Genomic DNA, 19,937 nt, shown 5'->3' on the forward strand with positions numbered 1-19,937 from the left:
CTTTTCTTTACTTTTTATTCTTTTGAACAAACATACCTTTGATCTTTGATCTTTCTCTTTTTTTTTTAATCAAACATGTTGAGAGCATGTACATCTTTTGTTAAGATAGGTGCACAAAATAGGATAAAATTAAAAAGATGGTAATGTGGCCTATAATGTAGTTAATTTGCAATAAACAAACCATTAAGCTCAAAAGTAAAGTTTCAAAGGTTAATTTAAATCGGTCGGCTTGAACGGCTCAAATGATCCAAAAAAATGTGCATATATTGTAAAACCCCTAACCCGTATCTGTAACACCCCAAACTCGACCTAAACGTTATGACCGAATCTGGCGTGTCACATCGAAGTGTTTTTCAAAAATTGATCTTTTAGTTAAAAGATCCATTACTGAATTTAAACCCTTTTCACCTTATTAACCATCAGTGTTATATTAAATTGATTTAAAAATGCGGAAGCTTTTCAAGTCGATGAAGTTTAAAACGCGTGTTTTAGAAAACAATAATTGTTTTAAAAACTCGTATTTGCTTAGACTAGCAGTTTAAAACTATATATATAAACCAAAGGCCAATTAAAAATTAAAACCCGCAAATAACCTTATTACAAAATTAAAAACCCAAAAGTGAAATTTAAATTAAATAAAGTCAAATGCAAGACACAGCATTCATGTGGCCACCTCCAAGTCCCTCGCAGCACCAAATCTTCTAAGGCTGGGGATTACCTGTACAGTTAAAAAGAAAGGGTGAGTTTACAAAAACTCAGTGTGAAGCCCCCTATTAGTCAAACAGTAAACAGTGCATACAGTATCAGTCTGGGCTTGGGCCCTATTTAGTATCAGCACAGTCTGGGCCTTAGCCCTATACAGTAACAGTGTGGGCCTAAGCTCAATACAGTATCAGTACAATGTAATGCAATTATGCATCCTACCCAAATCTAGCCAGCACACCACCCGTACAAACCAACACACCACGTAGGGATATAAATTGACCCCTCCAGCCTGCACACCATTATCGCAGCAAAGTTGCCAGTAATAATAATGCAACATAGCTGCCAGAAACAGTAAATGTGGCAAAGCCACCAGTAACAGTGAATGTGACATAGTCACCATTACCGTACTTCCTTCATATCAAAATCCCAACCCCATGCAATATGTCATGTCATAAATATTACGTGTATGCAACGTCATACTCAGTACAATCATATATGTAAATCATAAGCACATCAGTCATACGGAACATAAGGGCATAATCGTCATTTTATCATATAGGGGTATTATGGTTATTTTACTCTACAAGAGCATTACAATTATTTTACCTATTTTGGGGTTTCAGCTCAAATAACGACCTCCTCGAAGGTCTACAGTCGCTTCGAGTGACACCGATAACCTAAATAATCATAATGGTGTAAAATGGGCCCAAGGCCCATTACTCAGCCTAAGTGGGTCCATAACGGCCCAAGTCCACGGAAACGCTCGTAGTGGCCTTTACAAACTATCACCCAAGATTTGTGGGCTCGGTCTACCCAATAAGCGATCGCACACTCGTGAGGCCTCAAATGCTGAAGTTTCGGCACTTTGACTTTTTGGCTCCTGCCAATTTACAGTCCAATAGTGTGGAATACGCACCTGTTTGCGAAAGCTGCTCTAAGATCCACAAGCTCCAAACCCTGATTCAGTTAAGATATACCATAAATCTCCTAACAACAGAATTTTAACACTCCCTCTCTATCCCACTTAACGAAGAGGTTCTAGTCACCTACCTTGGTCGATCGCCTGTAAATATCACACTTAATCCTTTATAAGAGATAGTCTACAGACCCCCTTTAGAGATATCCTGTAATACAACTGAGACTTTAGACCCCCTTTAGAGATATCCTGTAATACAACTGAACTTTAACAATCGAATCCATTTACTGACCAATCAAAGGTTTGCACCAACTGTATAACACTTACCAAAATGTTGACCAAAAGTGAAGAGATACCACTAATCGGCCTACTAGAGTATGCCCTAACACCAATGAATAAAAAGGAACACCCACCCCTGAGATGGAAGATTCGACTACTTCCAAAAATGAAAAAAGAAAAGAAACCTGATAAAAAAGAGAGTTAGGGAAATAGTATTCGGCCTAGATACTTAAAGAAAGAGATGATAATAGAAAGAATAGAAATTAAACAACTTATCGATTGACTAAAGATCAACTGTAAAAGCCGAAAGTAGAAGTAGGGAGAGAGCAATGCGGTAACTGCTCGAATATTAATAGTCAAAGGATGACAAGAAAAGAGGAGATGATAAAGGTTATTCGACAAGAGATCAAAAGAAAAAAGAAATAGTTTGAGGCCTAACCGAGAGGAGAAGTATGGGTAATCAAAAACTAAAAGCAAAAATGGAGAAAAAGAGAGACAAAATAGGAGAAAATGGCATAATCAGCTAGAGGGAGAAGAACAAAAAATGTTGATTGGAGACGGAGAGTTAAGAGCAAAATGGTAACAAGGAAACCAAGAAGTAGTGAAAAAAGCACAAAACGAAAGAAAATACCCAAAAATCAACACTACATTCGGCTTCAGAACAAAGAGTAGCCAAAAACCCGAAATGGAGAGCCACACTTCCCCTACTAAGCTGAATTCCTGAGTGGTTGATGTCCACCAACGTCCACAACTCTTCCCCTCATAAAAAATCCCTTAATTTTCTCCCCCTATCTATCCTAAAAATCCTCCTTAATATCCTCTTTGATTTACTCCTCCATTTACTCTTTGACTAATTCAAAATTCCACCTTGCAGAATTCCAATCCACTTCTGCTTCTCGTATGGCAAGAGTAGCAAAATAAATACTCTTTTTACCTTACCAAGACTTGAACCTTAGACCTCAAGCAACTACCACACGCCACTTACCACAGGACCACAAGCTCATTTGAGACACTTTTTAACCACAATTAAATATAAGGCTCACCTGTTAACACCATAATTCATTTAAGAGGAAAACTAAAAATTTTGCTAAAGCCCAGATTTGAACCCAAGACTTTTAAAACACTCCCAACAACTCCTAAATTACTTAGCCAATAGAGCAAACATTTTATTTGTGATATGTCTTGAACACATAAACTTTTATATGCAGTCTCTTAGCTGCTCCCGTGCACAAGGTTCAACACTTCTAGGCCCAAAAATTTAGGGCGTTACAGTATCCGTCATTGGAATAGGGAGTACGGGAATGTTACAGCAAGTTAACAGAAATAATAGGTAAAAATCATGATCATTACAATATAATTTCTCTAATGTCACAAAGTAATTGAATTACAATAATCACTTACATTTACGAGGCTTCAATCGAGCTTAAGAGACTAAAGAAATAATCTTAAAACTATCAGGGACAAATTTGAAACAAGTAAAAAAATTTGAGGAAAATATGAAAAATTACATAAACAAGGAACACACGACTTGTAACGCCCCCACGCCCAAAACCGTCGATGGAGTCGAGCTTGAGGAGTTACCAAACATAATTTATCAAATTAAGAACTTCAAATCTTTTGTTTCTACATTCACAGCTTTCTAGCTACTCGCATCACAGTTACAAGAAAAATCATATCTCGAGTTACGAAACTCGAAATCAAGATCCGTAAATTTTCCCTAAATCTAGACTCATATATCTATTTACTAATTTTTTCTAGAATTTTTGGTTGGGCCAATTAGTACAGTTTATTAGTTAAAGTCTCCCCTGTTTCAGGGTTTGGCTGCTCTGATATCTGTGTATTACGAATCAGATATCTCTCTATATAGAATTTCAATAACTACGAGGTTTGTTTCTCTTAAAACTAGACTCAATAAGGAATCTGTACATATAAAGAATGACTTATAATTATTTTTTTACAATTTATTATGAATTTTTAAATTCAGAATAGAGGATCCAGAAATCACTCTGTCCCTGTTTCACAAGGTTTCAAATATCTCATAAAGTATAATTTATATGCCTGTTTTTTTTATCCATATGAAAATAGACTCATTAAGCTTCAATTTAATAACTTGCTAATCATTTAATTCCATTTATACTATTTTTAGTGATTTTTCAAATTCATGTCATTGCTGCAGCAATATTCTGTTTTAAGGCAAATTTCATCTTTTCATGAGTTGTTATGAACTAGATAACCTATTAAACTTCCATGATATCAAACATGATCTAAATTTAACCATCACCATGACTTATCAATATCAAGCATTTTCTCAACCAATCATGGCCATATCATAAAATTATTTACACAAAATAAATATACTGCTATACATGCCATACTTAAGTTTTACAAGCCATTTACCCAGATGAAAGTCCTTTGGATAGTGTGATCGAACCTTCGACCCATCCCGATTCCCGAGCTGGATTGTTCAAAACTACAGTAAATAAAGAGAAGGGAGTAAGCATAAATGCTTAGTAAGTTCATATGTAAATAACAAGTAACATAACAATACAAATATACCAAACAACTTTAGCATGGTATCACCAAAACATATATCACATTTCTGAACATTATTCATCATCTTACCACCTTATCGTTGTTGTATCTATTTTCAACCCGAGGGTTAAGAACATACCTGTCCAAAGTGTCCATTTCACAACACTTACCAAAACATCGCTTGCATCTTAAGTGTTCTTCCATTTCACTAGAAATTTCACCCGTTGAACACATCGGAATATAACTTGGATACAGGGATAATTTGCACATAAATGCCATATATGTAATCAAGAAATCATGTAACCCACCCCTAAGTGAACTCGGACTCAACTCAACGAGCTCGGTCGTTCACATCCATAAGTGAACTCGGACTCAACTCAACGAGTTCGGATGCCTAGTTACATTTCACGAACTCGGACTCAACTCAACGAGTTCGGACATTCGCATCCATAAGTGAACTCGGACTCAACTCAACGAGTTCGGATGCTCAACCATCCTAGTGACATGTCACTTGTATCCTAATCTATTCCTAAGGTTCAAACGGGCTTTTTTCCTCGATCTCACATTGCCATCTTCCATGGAATATCGGAACCGATACTCGGTAGCAATTCATATTTATCAAGTAGTAAACATAATTTGCATATTACTCAACATTAACCACAAAGCATAATATTTCACGATAGAAAAATCAGCATATCATATAATTAACATCAATAACTTAAAATAACAATTATGCTACATTATTTACACATGAACTTACCTCGTATGCGAAAATGGCTACTTTTACCATTTCGTCCACAACTTGGTATTTTTCCATTTTAGCCCGAATTTCAGTTTTCCTTGCTCTATCATTTATAATATAGTCTAATTAGGACTCACATTATTCAAATTGACCCAAAATCATATTTTGGCAAAATTACAGTTTTGCCGTTAAACTTTTGCATATTTACACTTTTGCCCCAAAGCTCATAAATTAAACTTCAGCCTATTTTCTTATGTTTTATGACATGCTGATCATTTTTCCCTTCTATGGAAACATCAAATTCTCACTCTAACATGTACTTATGACTATTAGGTATTTTTACCGATTAAGCCCTTTTGCTAGTTTTTGCTTAAAACCGAGTAGCACAAGTTGTCTAACATAATTTAAAACCTCATATTCTATCATAAAACACCAAAATACACAAATTTCACCTATGGGTATTTTTCCAAATATGAACCCTAGGTTGAATTATTGCTAGCATAAGCTTAATCGAGCTACCGGGACTCCAAAAACGTAAAAATCATTAAAAACGAGGCTAGAACGGACTTACAATCGAGCTTGGAAGCTTGAAAAACCCTAGCCATGGTTTCTCCTTGCTATATTCGGCCATGGGGTTGAAGATGAGCAAAATTGGCTTTTAATTTTGTATTTTAATTCATTTTACCCCTAAATGACCAAAATGCCCTTACTACTAAACTTTCCAAAAATTCCATCCATGTCCAATTTTTGTCCATAGCTTAGAAATTGGTAAAATTTCTATTTAAGACCTCCTAATTAATATTTCAAAACAATTTCATACTAGAAACTTCTAGAATGCAAGTTTTACAAATTATTCGATTTAGTCCCTAATTTCAATTTAAGCACTTTATGCTTCTAAATAGCCCATGAAACACCTTTTTTTCACCAATTAACCATGTAATTTTAACATTTTAACAATTTATTCATTTAATTAAAAACTAACTAAAATCACTTTACAAAAACAACCAAAAATCACAATTAAAGCTTAAAAAACATAATTATCATAAAAACCATTCAAGATTCATCAATGGAAACTTTTAAAATTTTTAACAGAATAAAAAACGAATGTACAGATTAGTTGGACCTAGTTGTAACGATCCTAAATACATATAAATTACAAGAAATAAGTAAAGAAATCACTCACATGCAAGGTGTTGAACTTGGTCGATTCTCAAAGCTTAAACAACAATGGAGATTCAGTTTTAGCATGAAAATGAAGGAAGAATATGATAGATTTCATGTTTTGTTTTTCTTTATTTATTACTTATTTACCTTTTTAACCTTTAAATCAATAAAAATTTCTTTAAATACCATACTAAATCGTCCACTTAATTTTTATAAGGTCTATTTACCAATTTAAACCCTCTAATCTTAATATCATGCTCAATTAACACATTTAACTCAATAGCGATTAATCTTTTGCAGTTTTTTATGATTTAGTCCTTTTTCTTTAATGAACTATATAAACGTTAAGTTTTCTTAACCAAATTTTAATATGACTCTAATGACTCCATAAATATTCTATAAATAATATTTACTGGCCAACACAATAAAAATTTGTGGTCCCAAAACCACTGTTCAATCACTATTGAAACACGGGCTGCTACAACTCTCTCCCTTTAGAAAATTTCGTCCTCGAAAATTTTACTTGAAAATAAATCCAGATACTTTAGTTTCATTGATCCCTCAGCTTCCTAGGTAGCCTTTTGAGTACCAAGTCAATGCCAAAAGAATTTTATCAATGATACTCATTTATTTCGAATTTCTTTGACTTTCCAAGCGAAAATTTTCTCTGGTTCTTCAAAATACATCAAATTTGGCTGTCATTCAGTTTCACCAAGAGGAATCACGTGTGAAGGATCAGATCTATACTGTCTCAGCATTGGGATGTGGAACACATTGTGAATTTTCTCTCAAGTTCAGAAGGCAAAGCTAATTTTTAAGCTATAGGACTGATTCTTTCAATAATCTCGTATGGCCCGATAAATCTCAGACTCAGCTTTCCTTTCCTGCCAAATTGTAGTACTTTCTACCAAGGAGAAACTTTTAAGAATACTCGATCGCCATCAGAAAATTTTATATCTTTTCTTTTCAAATTTACATACGATTTCTAATGAATAGATGAAACTTTCAAACAATCTAGGATAATTTGAACCTTATCTTCTATACAAAGCTTCAAACGATGTCATTTTAATACTTGACTAATAGCTGTTATTATAAGCAAATTTAGCTAACGGTAGATATTTTCCCAACTACCCGTGTACTCGAGTATACGGCATCGTAGCATGTCTTCTAGAATCTATATTACTCGTTCTGATTGCCCGTCAGTCTGAGGATGAAACGTTGTACTAAAATTGAGTTTTATGTGTGAAACCTCGTGAAGTTTACCCCAAAATCTCGATGTAAACTTTGAATCACGATCAGAAATAATAGTTGTTAGAACTCTGTGTAATCTTACAATCTCTGACACATATAAGTCCGCTAACCTCTCAAGTGAGTAATTTATTCTGATTGGAATAAAGTGTGTCGATTTAGTCAATCTGTCAAAAATCAACCAGATCAAAATTTTCTTTCTGTAGTTATTGGAAAACTAGATACGAAATCCATTGTTACTCACTCCCACTTCCACTCAGGATTCATAACAGGTTTAACAATCCCGATGGTACCTGATGCTCTGCTTTTACCTGCTGACAAATCAAACATTTAGCTACGAACTCACAAATCTCACATTTCATACTTGACCACTAGTATATCTGTTTCAAATCACAATACATTTTCACACTACCAAGGTGAATAGAATACATACTACTGTAAGCCTCTGATAGAATATCATGTTTCAAATCTAGATTATTTGGAACACAAGTTCTATCGCGGTAATATAATATATCATCAAAACCAATCCTGTATTCAATAGTCAAATTACCCTTAACTAAATTTCATTTCATGATACGTGATATTCGTGACAGGTTTTAAATATTTATAATGAATCATTTTTGAAACTAACTATTATCACGATGAAAGCAAGTGTACCTATCGAACAATAGTATAGTTTTAGCAAGACCGGATTATTGAACCTAAAGGAACTAAAAGTACTAGTATCAGCTTTCTTCTTATTATCTAGCGTAAAAAATAAAATGGTTTTATTTATCTAACTAATTAACTAAACTAAGAAATCATTGAAAAGAAATTTGGGGAAAATACTTTTTGGAAAACTCGATTGATTGAGACAATACCTAAGGAAAAATCCACCTAGACTTCACTTGTTATTTGACTCTGAATCGGAGGATTTATTCATTCAACTTGTTCCGTAGAGATTCCTAAGTTATATTATTATCTCTCTCGAGATTAACAACATCTAACCCTAGTTTGAATAATTGAAATCTCTTTCTAATTAACACCCTAGGGTTGCATTAACTAGATCTATGGATCCCCTTATTAGGTTTCACTCTAATCCGACAAAATCTTGTCACCCTATCTCTAGGCGCAAAACCAACTCCGCTTAAGTATGACAAATTTACTCGTAAATAGGTCTACTCCTCCTCTGAATAAGAGCTTAACTTGAATCAATATCCTAGAATATCAAAACAAGAATTAAGAACACATAATTATGAACAAGTAAAATATTTATCATACAATTCAGATAATAATAACAAGATCCGTCTTAGGTTTCATTCCCCTTAGGTATTTAGGGATTTTAGTTCATAATAATGAAAGAAAACATCTCAAAAGAATAAAAATAACAAAACATAAGAAAACCCAAAACTCTTGAGGGAATTTGAAGGGAGATCTTCAGTCTTGATGGTGAATTCGGCTTCTGAGATGGATCGATTGGCTTTCCTTGAGCAATTCCTTCCTTCCTCCTGTGCGCCCACCATCTAAGTGCCTCTCAGGTGTTTAAATAGGCTTTGGAATGCCTAAGAGCCCTCAAAATTGGCCTTTTTAGAATTGGACTAAACTTGGGCTCAGTAGGGACACGCCCGTGTGACATTCCCAAGTGCGATTGCTTAAGGTCGTGCTCAAAGTTGTTAAATGGGTACAGGCGTGTGATCCACCTGTGTAAATCATGCTTTAACCTTGCCAAAGGGACACGGCCATGTGGTTTTCCCGTGTGAGGAAGTCCAGGTCGTGTTGATTTCGTACGTTAGCCCATTTTTTCCGTTTTTGGCCCGTTTCTCGTTCTTTTCACTCTCCTATGCTCACCTAAGTATAAAACATGAAATTAAGGCATTAGGAGCATCGAATTCACCAATTTTAAGGAAAAATCATCCATAAAATGTGCTAAGCATGAGATAGAAATATGTATAAATTATGGTTTATCAAATACCCCCACACTTAAGCATTTGCTTGTCCTCAAGCAAAACCCTCAACTAACAATCAAAATAAATTCTTCTTAACTTATAATTCCTATTAATAATATCTCAAAATAATCCATAAGTAATCATACATTGAGAATTTGACTGAAAGAACATCAAAGTTTCAAACATTCCAAGTTGAGTATTTATCATAAAAGCATATGTGTCTCCCCTCATCTAAGTAATTACCTTCGACTCAAAATATCACAGATTTTCACATCTTCACTAAACATTCACTCAAATAACTCGAGGTGTTGAAGGATAATACATGAAGCATTCAATATTCAATAATGAAAAGTCATTACCATAAGCTTGCATAAAAATCAAATCTCCACCACTATATATTGAGATGAACATCAATCAAAAGGTCTTTAAAGGGTTGTAACGTGGCTTTAGTTAGGGGGTATGGTCACAAGCTGAAAGAAAAGGTTAGAATCGAGATTGAATTGAAAAATTGCCTAACTAGAAAATATAATTAAACATCAATTGAGTACAAGTGAGCTTCTTCTCAGAAGATGGAATTTAGATACTGCGGCTCAACAAGACCAAATTACTACTAATATGTAAGTATGAATTTTTTTTAAGAACAAGTCAGCTACACAGAAGAGCAAAACATAGCTAAGCAATTACTTCAAATCAAATCTCGACAAAAATAGGGATCAAATTAAGGGATTTCAACAATAATGGTTTATGGGTTAATATTGAGGGTAAATCAATTAATGGCTTGCTAGGCTCAAAGGGGTTCACTAAGGGTTAATCATGAAGGTAGACTTTTGTAGAGTGAGTGGGTTAAACCTAAGTGCCTTTATCATTTTGACATATCAACTCAAATGGTGTGGTCTTGACATGAATAATCAAGCAAGTTCTAGAATAACAATTCAATACTGACACACTCAAAGCAACAATAAAAGTGAGCATGAAAGAAAAGATAGATGCTCTAAAGGCTCAAAATCTCACAAAAATTATGGCTTTGTGGTGTTTAAACCTGTGAATTTCAACTCAAGATAATACCTAAACTTGGGAAAACCAACCAAAAGTTTTTAATTCTTCAAAAATCAACTTATCATGCTTGATTCCCTAATGTCTTAAAGTTTAAACACTCAATGCATAAATGCCTATGTTTTAATTCAAGACATATCAATAAAAATCATAAATTAATTAAAATTCATTCTAATAGTGATATAAATGATTTACATGAGAATAAGACACAATTCAGGGATTTCTAATGATGATATAAAAGACCCCCACACTTAAGAAGTACATTACCCTCAATGTACAAAGATAGATATAATGAAAAAGATAGATTCATAATCATAAGATAGGGAGAGAAGTGAAACTTCTTGAATGATGCATGAATTCCTTGAACTGGAGTTTTGGAGGATAATCGGTGTGAGAGTGGAAGAGGATACTCCGGTGGTGGTAGAGGTTCATTAGTCCATAAGTCCTGCGCCAAAAGAATATTATATCTGGCGGTAGCTATCGTCGTGGTCGAGTAGGACATGGCAGTCGTGGAGAACCTTTCCCGGTGGAGTTTTTAGTTCCTATGCAAGGATGAGCTTTGGAGCTCTTTCTAAATGTAATAAAATCAGGAACTCTTTAAGAGGTATACTGAAGCATAATTACTCATAATGAAATAGCCGAAGACTAAAAAATGTAAAAACTCAGGATAAAATAGTATTAAAAGGAAATAATAAAAAAAATAAAAAAATAATTTCAAAATATAGAGATAAAAATAAAGTAAAATAAATAATAGGTGTTTATAGAGAAATTGGGGCACACGGTCGTGGGGCATGCCCGTGTGCTCTAAGCTCAGCCCGTGTTGCACGGCCGTGTCGATCTCCGTTCGCTTCTGCCACGCCCGTGTATGCAGGCGCACACCCGTGTTAAATTGACAGGTTTACCCAAAGTTTAAAAACACGGGCATGTTGCATGCCCGTGTTATTTTGGCAGTTTCACCTACGGCCATGTCGCACGGTTGTGGCTACTTATCGCATCCCGTGTTGGGGAAAATATTTTTGCCCTGTTTTCACACAGCCGTGTTGCATCCCGTGGTATGTGCGCGGCCTACGGCATGCCCGTGTGCCTAGTTGTGTGGTTCTGAAAAGCCTGTGTTCAATGATTTAGTTAGTATGTTAGATTTTAAAAACTAAAATTTAAATAAAGTAATATTGTTAGTGCTCAGGGTGCCTCCCGAGGAGCGCTTATTTATAGTCTAAGCTTGACTTACATCTCTGGTGTGTGTTCATGGTGGCTCGAGGAGTTTACACTCCTTATCCCTACTTTCAATTTTATCAACATAAAGTTTAAGACGAGTATTGTTTACCTTAAAAGTGCTGAATTTGGGATCACTTACCTCGACTGTACCAAATGGGAAAATGCTAAGTACCATAAGAGGAATTTCTTCATTCGGTTTGGCAGTGTCAATGTGAGGATCTGCGGCATCTAATGAAACTTTATCTCCAACCTTAAGTTGATTTGGTGAGGTATTGAGCTCGTTCTAGCATAGTTTTGGTTTATCGTGTTTTCTCGGTTTAAATGTCAGCCATTCATCTAACTCCTCGATTTGTAACATTCATTCTTCATTTGTAGATCCTTTGTTGTGGATTGAACATGGCTCATGTGTGTCCTTTGAACTTGTTTCCTGCAAATAAGGTTGCACCATATGGTTGGTTTTAGCCGAATGATTTGTATAGTCACCTTCAATTTTTGATGTGTTATTCAAATTACGGGCTTGAAGGGTGATTGTTTCATTTCCAACACGAAGTGTGAGTTCACCTGTGCCAACGTCAATAATTGTTCTGGCGGTTGCTAAAAAGGGCCTTCCTAAAATTAAGGGTGCATTACTATCCTCTTCCATGTCCAGAACAACAAAGTCTACTGGGTATATAAATTTATCAATCTTAACAAGAACATCTTCAATGATACCCCTAGGAAATCTAATGGTTTTATCAGCCAATTGAATGCTCATCCTAGTTTGTTTGGGTTTCCTTAGACCTAGTTACTTAAATAATTTGTAAGGCATAACATTGGTACTAGCCCCTAGATCAGCCAACGCATTATTAACATCTAAATTACCAATTAAACAAGGAATCGTAAAACTCCCTGGATCTTTTAGTTTGTTGGGTAGCTTATTCTAAAGAATGGCTGAGCAAACCGCATTTAGCTCTACATGCGACTCTTCATCTAACGTTCGTTTATTTGCTAGAAGCTCCTTTAAACATTTGACTGCATTCGGCATATGCGAAAATGCTTCAATAAATGGTAGGTTAATATGTAGTTTCTTTAAAAGTTTAAGGAATTTACCAAATTGTTAGTCTGAGCGATCTTTCCTTGTTGCATTGGGGTATGGCACACGAGTTTTATATTCTATACTTACTGATTTTTGTTTTTTTGACCTACCTCATTCTTACCTTCGCTTACCACAGGTTCTGGCCTTGGTTTTGCCACTAACCCTTCCTCATCTTGAATGACAATTGCGTTGAGTTGCTCCATCGGGTTAGATTTAGTGTTGCTTGGCAGGCTACCTTGTGGTTATTCAGAAATCAACTTGGCAAGCTGTCCAATCTGAGTTTCGAGCCCTTGGATCGATGCTTGTTGATTCTTAAGTGTTGTCTCGATATTCTAAAAATGAGTTTCTGACACCGATATAAACTTTGAGAGCATCTCTTCAAGGTTCGGCTTCTTTTCCTGTTGGTAAGGTGGTTGTTGGTAGCCTAGAGGTGGTCTCTGATTTCCTTGGCCTCCCCATGAAAAATTTGGGTGGTTCCTCCAACCTGCATTGTAAGTATTGCTATAAGAATTGTTTTGAGATCGAGAATTGTTACCCATGTAATTTAACTTCTCATTGTCCATGTTGTTTCCATAAGATTGGTATTCTGAACTGCTTGATTCACCTCCACTTGCTTCGTATTGCATTACTGGGTGAACCTGTGAAGAACTAAGAAAACCATCAATTTTCTTATTCAAGAGTTCTACCTGATTAGAGAGCATGGTGACTGACTCAACGTTCTAAACACCAGCTATTTTTGTTGGCTTTATCCTTATGACTTTCCACTGATAGTTATTCTGTGACATCTCCTCTATAAATTCATTAGGCGCCTCAGATGTCTTATTATTGATAGTTTCTCCAACGGCTGCATCAATCAGCTGCCGAGTCGAAGGATTCAGGCCATTATGAAAAATTTGAACCTGTAGCCGGAGTGGTAACCCATGGTGAGGGCATCGTCTCAAGAGATCCTTGTATCTCTCTCATGAATCGTAGAGTGTCTCTAAATCCATCGACACAAAAGAAGAGATATCATTACGTAACTTAGCCGTTTTAGCCGGCGAAAAGTATTTTAATAGAAACTTTTCAGTCATTTGTTCCCAAGTAGTAATTGACCCTCTTGGTAACGAGTTCAACCATTGTTTAGCCTTATTCCTTAACGAAAAAGGAAACAACCGAAGGATAATGGCGTCATCAGAAACGCCATTAATTTTAAAGGTATCGCAAAATTCTAGGAATTTGCCAAGTGAGCGTTGGGATCCTCGTCTTGCAAACCATCAAACTGAACAAACTGCTGTATCATTTGAATTGTGTTAGGTTTCAGTTCAAAATTATTTGTAGCAATAGCAGGTCTAACTTGACTCAGTTCCTGTTAAATTAGGTTTAGCATAATCATACATAGTGCGCGGAGCAGGATTTTGATTAACAACAATTGCAGGAGGTAGCTGATTTTCTTGGTTTTCAGCCATCTCCTCGGTTGTGGTTTGAATATTGTCCTCTTGCTCGTGCTTTGTGTATCTTAAGCTTAGCAATATTTCTCTTTGGTTTCTGCGAACTGCACGATTGATCTCACTGTCAAAAAGTAATGGTCCTGATGGGTTTCTTCTAGTCATAAACTATAAGAACCTGCCAGAAAAAGGGAAAAAGAAAAATTAGTAGTAAAAATTAGAATAAAATTTAAAATGCAGTAAAAGTAAATGGCTAAAGTAATAAAAATCGAGTGTTCCTAATATCTTAGTTCCCCAACAACGGCGTCAAAAACTTGATATGTGATATTCATGACAGGTTTTAAATATTTATAATGAATCGTTCTTGAAACTAACTATTATCACGATGAACGCAAGTGTACCTATCGAACAGTAGTATAGCTTTAGCAAGACTGAATTATCGAACCTAAAGGAACAAATAGTATCACTTTCTTTTTATTATCTAGCCTAAAAAATAAAAAGGTTTTGTTTATCTAACTAATTAACTAAACTAAGAAATCAAAGAAAAGAAATTTGGGGAAAATACTTTTTGGAAAACTCGATTGATTGAGACAATACCTAAGGAAAAATCCACCTAGACTTCATTTGTTATTTGACTCTGAATCGGACGATTTATTCATTCAACTTGTTCCGTAGAGATCCCTAAGTTATATTATTATCTCTCTCGAGACTAACAACATCTAACCCTAGTTTGAATAATTGAAATCTTTTTCTAATTAACACCCTAGGGTTGCATTAACTCGATCTATGGATCCCCTTATTAGGTTTCCCCCTAATCTGGCAAAATCTTGTCACCCTATCTCTAGGCGCAAAACCAACTCCACTTAATTATGACAAATTTACGCTTAGACAGGGTCTATTCCTCCTCTGAATAAGAGCTTAACTTGAATCAATATCCTGGAATATCAAAACAAGAATTAAGAACACATAATTATGAACAAGTAAAATATTTATCATACAATTCAGATAATAATAACAAGATCCGTCTTAGGTTTTATTCCCCTTAGGTATTGAGGGGTTTTAGTTCATACTAATGAAAGAAAACATCTCAAAAGAATAAAAATAACAAAACATAAGAAAACCCCAAGCTCCTGAGGGAATTTGAAGGGAGATCTTCAGTCTTGATGGTGAATTCGGCTTCTGAGATGGATCGATCGGCTTTCCTTGAGAAATTCCTTCCTTCCTCCTATGCATCCCCCATCTAAGTGCCTCCTCAGGGGTTTAAATAGACTTTGGAATGCCTAAGACCCTCAAAATTGGCCTTTTCTGAATTGGGCTAAACTTGGGCTCAGTAGGGACACGCCCGTGTACGATTGCTTAAGGTCGTTGTCAAGGCTGTTAAATGGGTACAAGGGTGTGATCTACTTGTGTAAATCGTGCTTTGACCTTGCCAAAGGGACACGGCCGTGTGGTCTGCCCGTGTGAGGAAGTCCAGGCCATGTTGATTTCTTACGTTGGCCAATTTTCTCCATTTTTGGCCCGTTTCTCGTTCCTTTCAATCTATTATGCTCACCTAAGTATAAAACATGAAATTAATGCATTAGGAGCATCGAATTCACCAATTTTAAGGAAAAATCATCCATAAAATGTGCTAAGCATTGGATAGAAATATGTATAAATTACAGTTTATCATTTCATAATCAACTTCGGATCATCATTTTGTAACTCCCGAATTCATTGAAGAAACAAGGTTTAAGTCTTCAACTCTGCCAATACAGAACCATCATCATTCAGAACCAAATGAGTATTCAAAGCTCTTAGTGCAAATAATGATGATTTTTGACTAAGCGGATCTGTAACCACATTTGCCTTACCTAGATGATAATCAATAACCAAATCATAATCTTTCAATAGCTCTAACCAACGTGGTTGTCTCAGATTCAGTTCCTTTTTCATCATTAAATACTTTAAACTTTTATGATCAGTATACACATGACTTTTCTCACCGTATAAATAAAGCCTCTATATCTTCAAACGAAAGATAATCATGGACAATTCGAGATCATGAGTCGAATACTTTCTTTCATATGGCTTTAAGTGTCGTGAGGAATATGCTACTACTTTCCTTGACTACATCAACATGCAACCTAAACCATTGATAGACATATCACTGTAAACAAGATATTCTGTCCCATATTCAGGCTGATTCAATATTGGAGCTTTTGTTAACATGCTTTTTAGCTGATAAAAAATCTATTGACATTTATTAAACCAAACAGATTTGACATGTTTTTGTAGTAACCTGGTCATAGGTGAAGCAATTATCGAGAAGTTTTTAACAAAACGGCGGTAGTAACTTGCTAAACCCAGAAAACTTCGTACTTCTAAATTTTTTTTTAGAGTTTTCTAACTCATTATAGAAGAAACTTTACTCAGATCGACTTGAATCCTATCAGTTGATACAATATGACCCAAAAATCCAACCTCGCGAAGCCAAAATTCATATTTACTGAACTTCGCATACAATTGTTTTTCTCACAAAGTCTATAACACAATTCTCAAGTGTTGAGAATGTTCAGATTCTGTTTTAAAATAGATCAATATATCATCAATAAACACAACAAAAAATCTATCCAAATGAGGCTAAGAAACTCAGTTCATTAAATCTATAAAAGCAGCAGGAGCATTTGCCAATCCAAAGGGCATTACGAGAAACTCATAGTGGCTGCAACAAGTTTGGAAAGCAGTCTATCATAATCTTTAACTCGCAACTGATAATACCCGAATCTGATATCTATCTTCGAGAACATTGTGGTACCTTTTAATTAATCAAACAAATTTTCAATACGTGGCAAGGGATATTTATTCTTTATTGTAACTTCATTCAACTGTCTATAGTCAATACACAATCTTAAGGAGCTGTCTTTCTTTTTCACAGGGAGACACGCTCAGTCGAATAAACCCTCTGTCTAACAATTCTTGCAACTGTGCTTTGAACTCTTTTAACTCAGGTAGTGCCATACGTTATGGTGATATCGATATCGGTGCAGTTCCAAGAACCAGATCAATAACAAACTCAACTTCACAGTCAAGGGGCAAATCGAGAAACTCTTCGATAAATACATCAGTAAACTCATTAACAATGAGTAGCTGATCTAACTTCAATTCTGAATATCGAGTATCAAGTATATATGCTAGAAATGCCTCATTACATTTACTATCAATCTGTGTGCAGAAATAGTTGAAATGATTCTAGCGATACTGATCGGTCTGTCAGCTTCAACTGAAATCACTTCTCTTGTCAGGCATTTCAAATCAATTTGTTTCTGTCTACAATTTACCACAGCATCATGTAGTGATAACCAATCCATACCCAAAATAACATCATATTCCCAAAAGGGTAATAACATCAAATCAATAAGGAATTCACAGCCTTTAATTTTCAATGGACATTTACGACAAACTAAGTTAACTATCACACTTTGACCCAGTGGATTAGTAACTTGAATATCATATTCAGTTGATTTAATAGGTAGTTTCTTTCCCGTAACTAATGTAGTGAAAATATAAGAATAAGTTGACCCAGGGTCAATTAGTGCATATATTGTAACATCAAAGAGATAAAATGTACTAGCAATCACATTAAGCGCGGTAGCTTCCTCTCTGGCACTGATGGCATATGTTCGAGCAGGTGCTCTAGTCTCTGATCTCGTAACGGTATCTTTTGCTCCTATACGAAGGGTTCCAATATTATTACTCTGGCCCGGACATCTACCTTTCTGAGATGTAGACATTTGCTTTTCATTTTGTTCTTCACTTTCCCTTACCTATCTCGCACTATTTCATAGAAAATGATCAGTAGATCTGCATCTATAACATGCTCCCAATTTAGTTTTGCAATCACCAGTATGAAATTTTCTACAATGTTTACAATTGGGCTTCAGAGCGTTCCATACACTTCTCGCATTATCAATTGGCTTTATAGGAGATCTAAAATCATGCTGAATTGATTAATTTTTATTCAAATGTTCAGATGCTAAAGTAGCTCGACTAAAATCTTCTTTACTCTTCTTCGCTAGTGCTAAAGAAAATGATTTCAAGGAGCCTCTCTTGTTAAATTTTCGAACCTACCTATCTCTTTGTATTTTGCGATTGTACACTTCTTCTATTTCTGTTCATGATGAAATGGAACAAAAAGTTCTCGGGTTTCATTAGCTCTAATCATCATTCAAATTTCATCATTCAGGCCGTCTTTAAGTCAGATGCACACTTCTTCTCTGGTAGGCACAATTTCTCGAGCATATTTACTAAGATACACAAACTCTCTCTCATATTTAGCCACTAATTTATTTCCTTGTTTTTTTTTCAAGAAATTCTCTTTTCTTTTTGTTCAAATATCGTTTACCAACATATTTCCCTTTTTGTACTCAGTTTGAAAGAAATCCAGGAAATTTTATCTCTCGGTACTATAATTGTCAATGTAGTTCACCAACTATATGTTTCTTCTTTTAAGAGTGAAATGACACATCTTAAAAAATCATCAAGGGGCAAGCCATTTCTTCAAAAACTCATAGAATATACTGAAGCTAATATTCAACTTTAACTGGATCATATTTCGACCTACCTCAGAATTCTTTAGCGCCACACTTCCTAAGCTTTTCAATCGGTATACGTCGATTAGATTCAGTCATTGGAGGATATGGAAGTGCAATAGGAGGTATAAAAGGGGGTGGAGATTGTTGAACTGCAATATTCATTTGCATAAATTATTTAAACCATTAGTTTATAAACCCGACGAACATGTTTTTAATTTCATTTTCAAATGCTTGTGGGATTTCCTTATTCTTTAGTCAGTACAGTACTATTAGCCTCATCAATGTTAGCACGACCAGACCCAACCAATATCGTTTTAATCTATAAGAAAAACAAAGGTTAGATTAGATCAAACATACCACATTATCATAGGTTTATATGGAAAGTAATTCTAGACATTACCATGCTACGTTTAGTCCGAGAATCGCCTAAACCATAGCTCTGATACCACCAAGTGAATACCCCTAACTCGTATCTATCATTGAAATCGGGAGTACAAGAATCATATAGCAAGTTAATAGAAATAATACGTAAAAATCATGATCATTACAATATAATTTCTCAAATACCACAAAGTAATAGAATTACAAGAATAACTTGCATTTACGAGGGTTAAATTGAGCTTAAGGGACTAAATGAATAATCTTAAAATTCTCATGGACTAATTTGAAATAAGTTAGGAAATTTTAGGAAAATATGAGAAATTTGACACACGACCATGTGGAACGCCTTACATCGTGTGACTTTTGAAGTTGGGACTCACAGTCGTGTCTCAGCTTGTGTCTCTACTCGTGTAACTCTCTAACTTGATACACACAGTCGTGTCACACACCGTGTGCTAGCCTATGTGACTCACTGACTTAATATACATGGCAGTGTCGTAGGCTGTGTGTCAGATCGTGTAAATCTCTGACTTGATACATACAGTCATGTCATAGACCGTGTGCCAGCCTGTGTCAGTCATTGACTTAATACACACTGCGTGTAGTACGCTGTGTATGGCACACAATTGTGTGGCAACTCGTGTCCCATGTTGTCTGCACCTAAATGAACCTTAAATATCAAGTTTACCATTTCAAGATTTCTT

General features: G+C 35.3%; 1 non-coding gene across 1 annotated transcript; it reads left to right on the forward strand.

Moving 5' to 3' along the window:
* Window positions 1–13,769: 13,769 nt before the first annotated feature.
* LOC121206655 (small nucleolar RNA R71) lies at window positions 13,770–13,876 on the forward strand. Its single transcript, XR_005901764.1, has one exon. It is a non-coding gene; the product is annotated as a small nucleolar RNA R71 (small nucleolar RNA).
* Window positions 13,877–19,937: the final 6,061 nt, after the last annotated feature.

The sequence above is a fragment of the Gossypium hirsutum genome, chromosome A01 (assembly GCF_007990345.1).
Source record: "Gossypium hirsutum isolate 1008001.06 chromosome A01, Gossypium_hirsutum_v2.1, whole genome shotgun sequence".
Classification (NCBI taxonomy): Eukaryota; Viridiplantae; Streptophyta; class Magnoliopsida; order Malvales; family Malvaceae; genus Gossypium; species Gossypium hirsutum.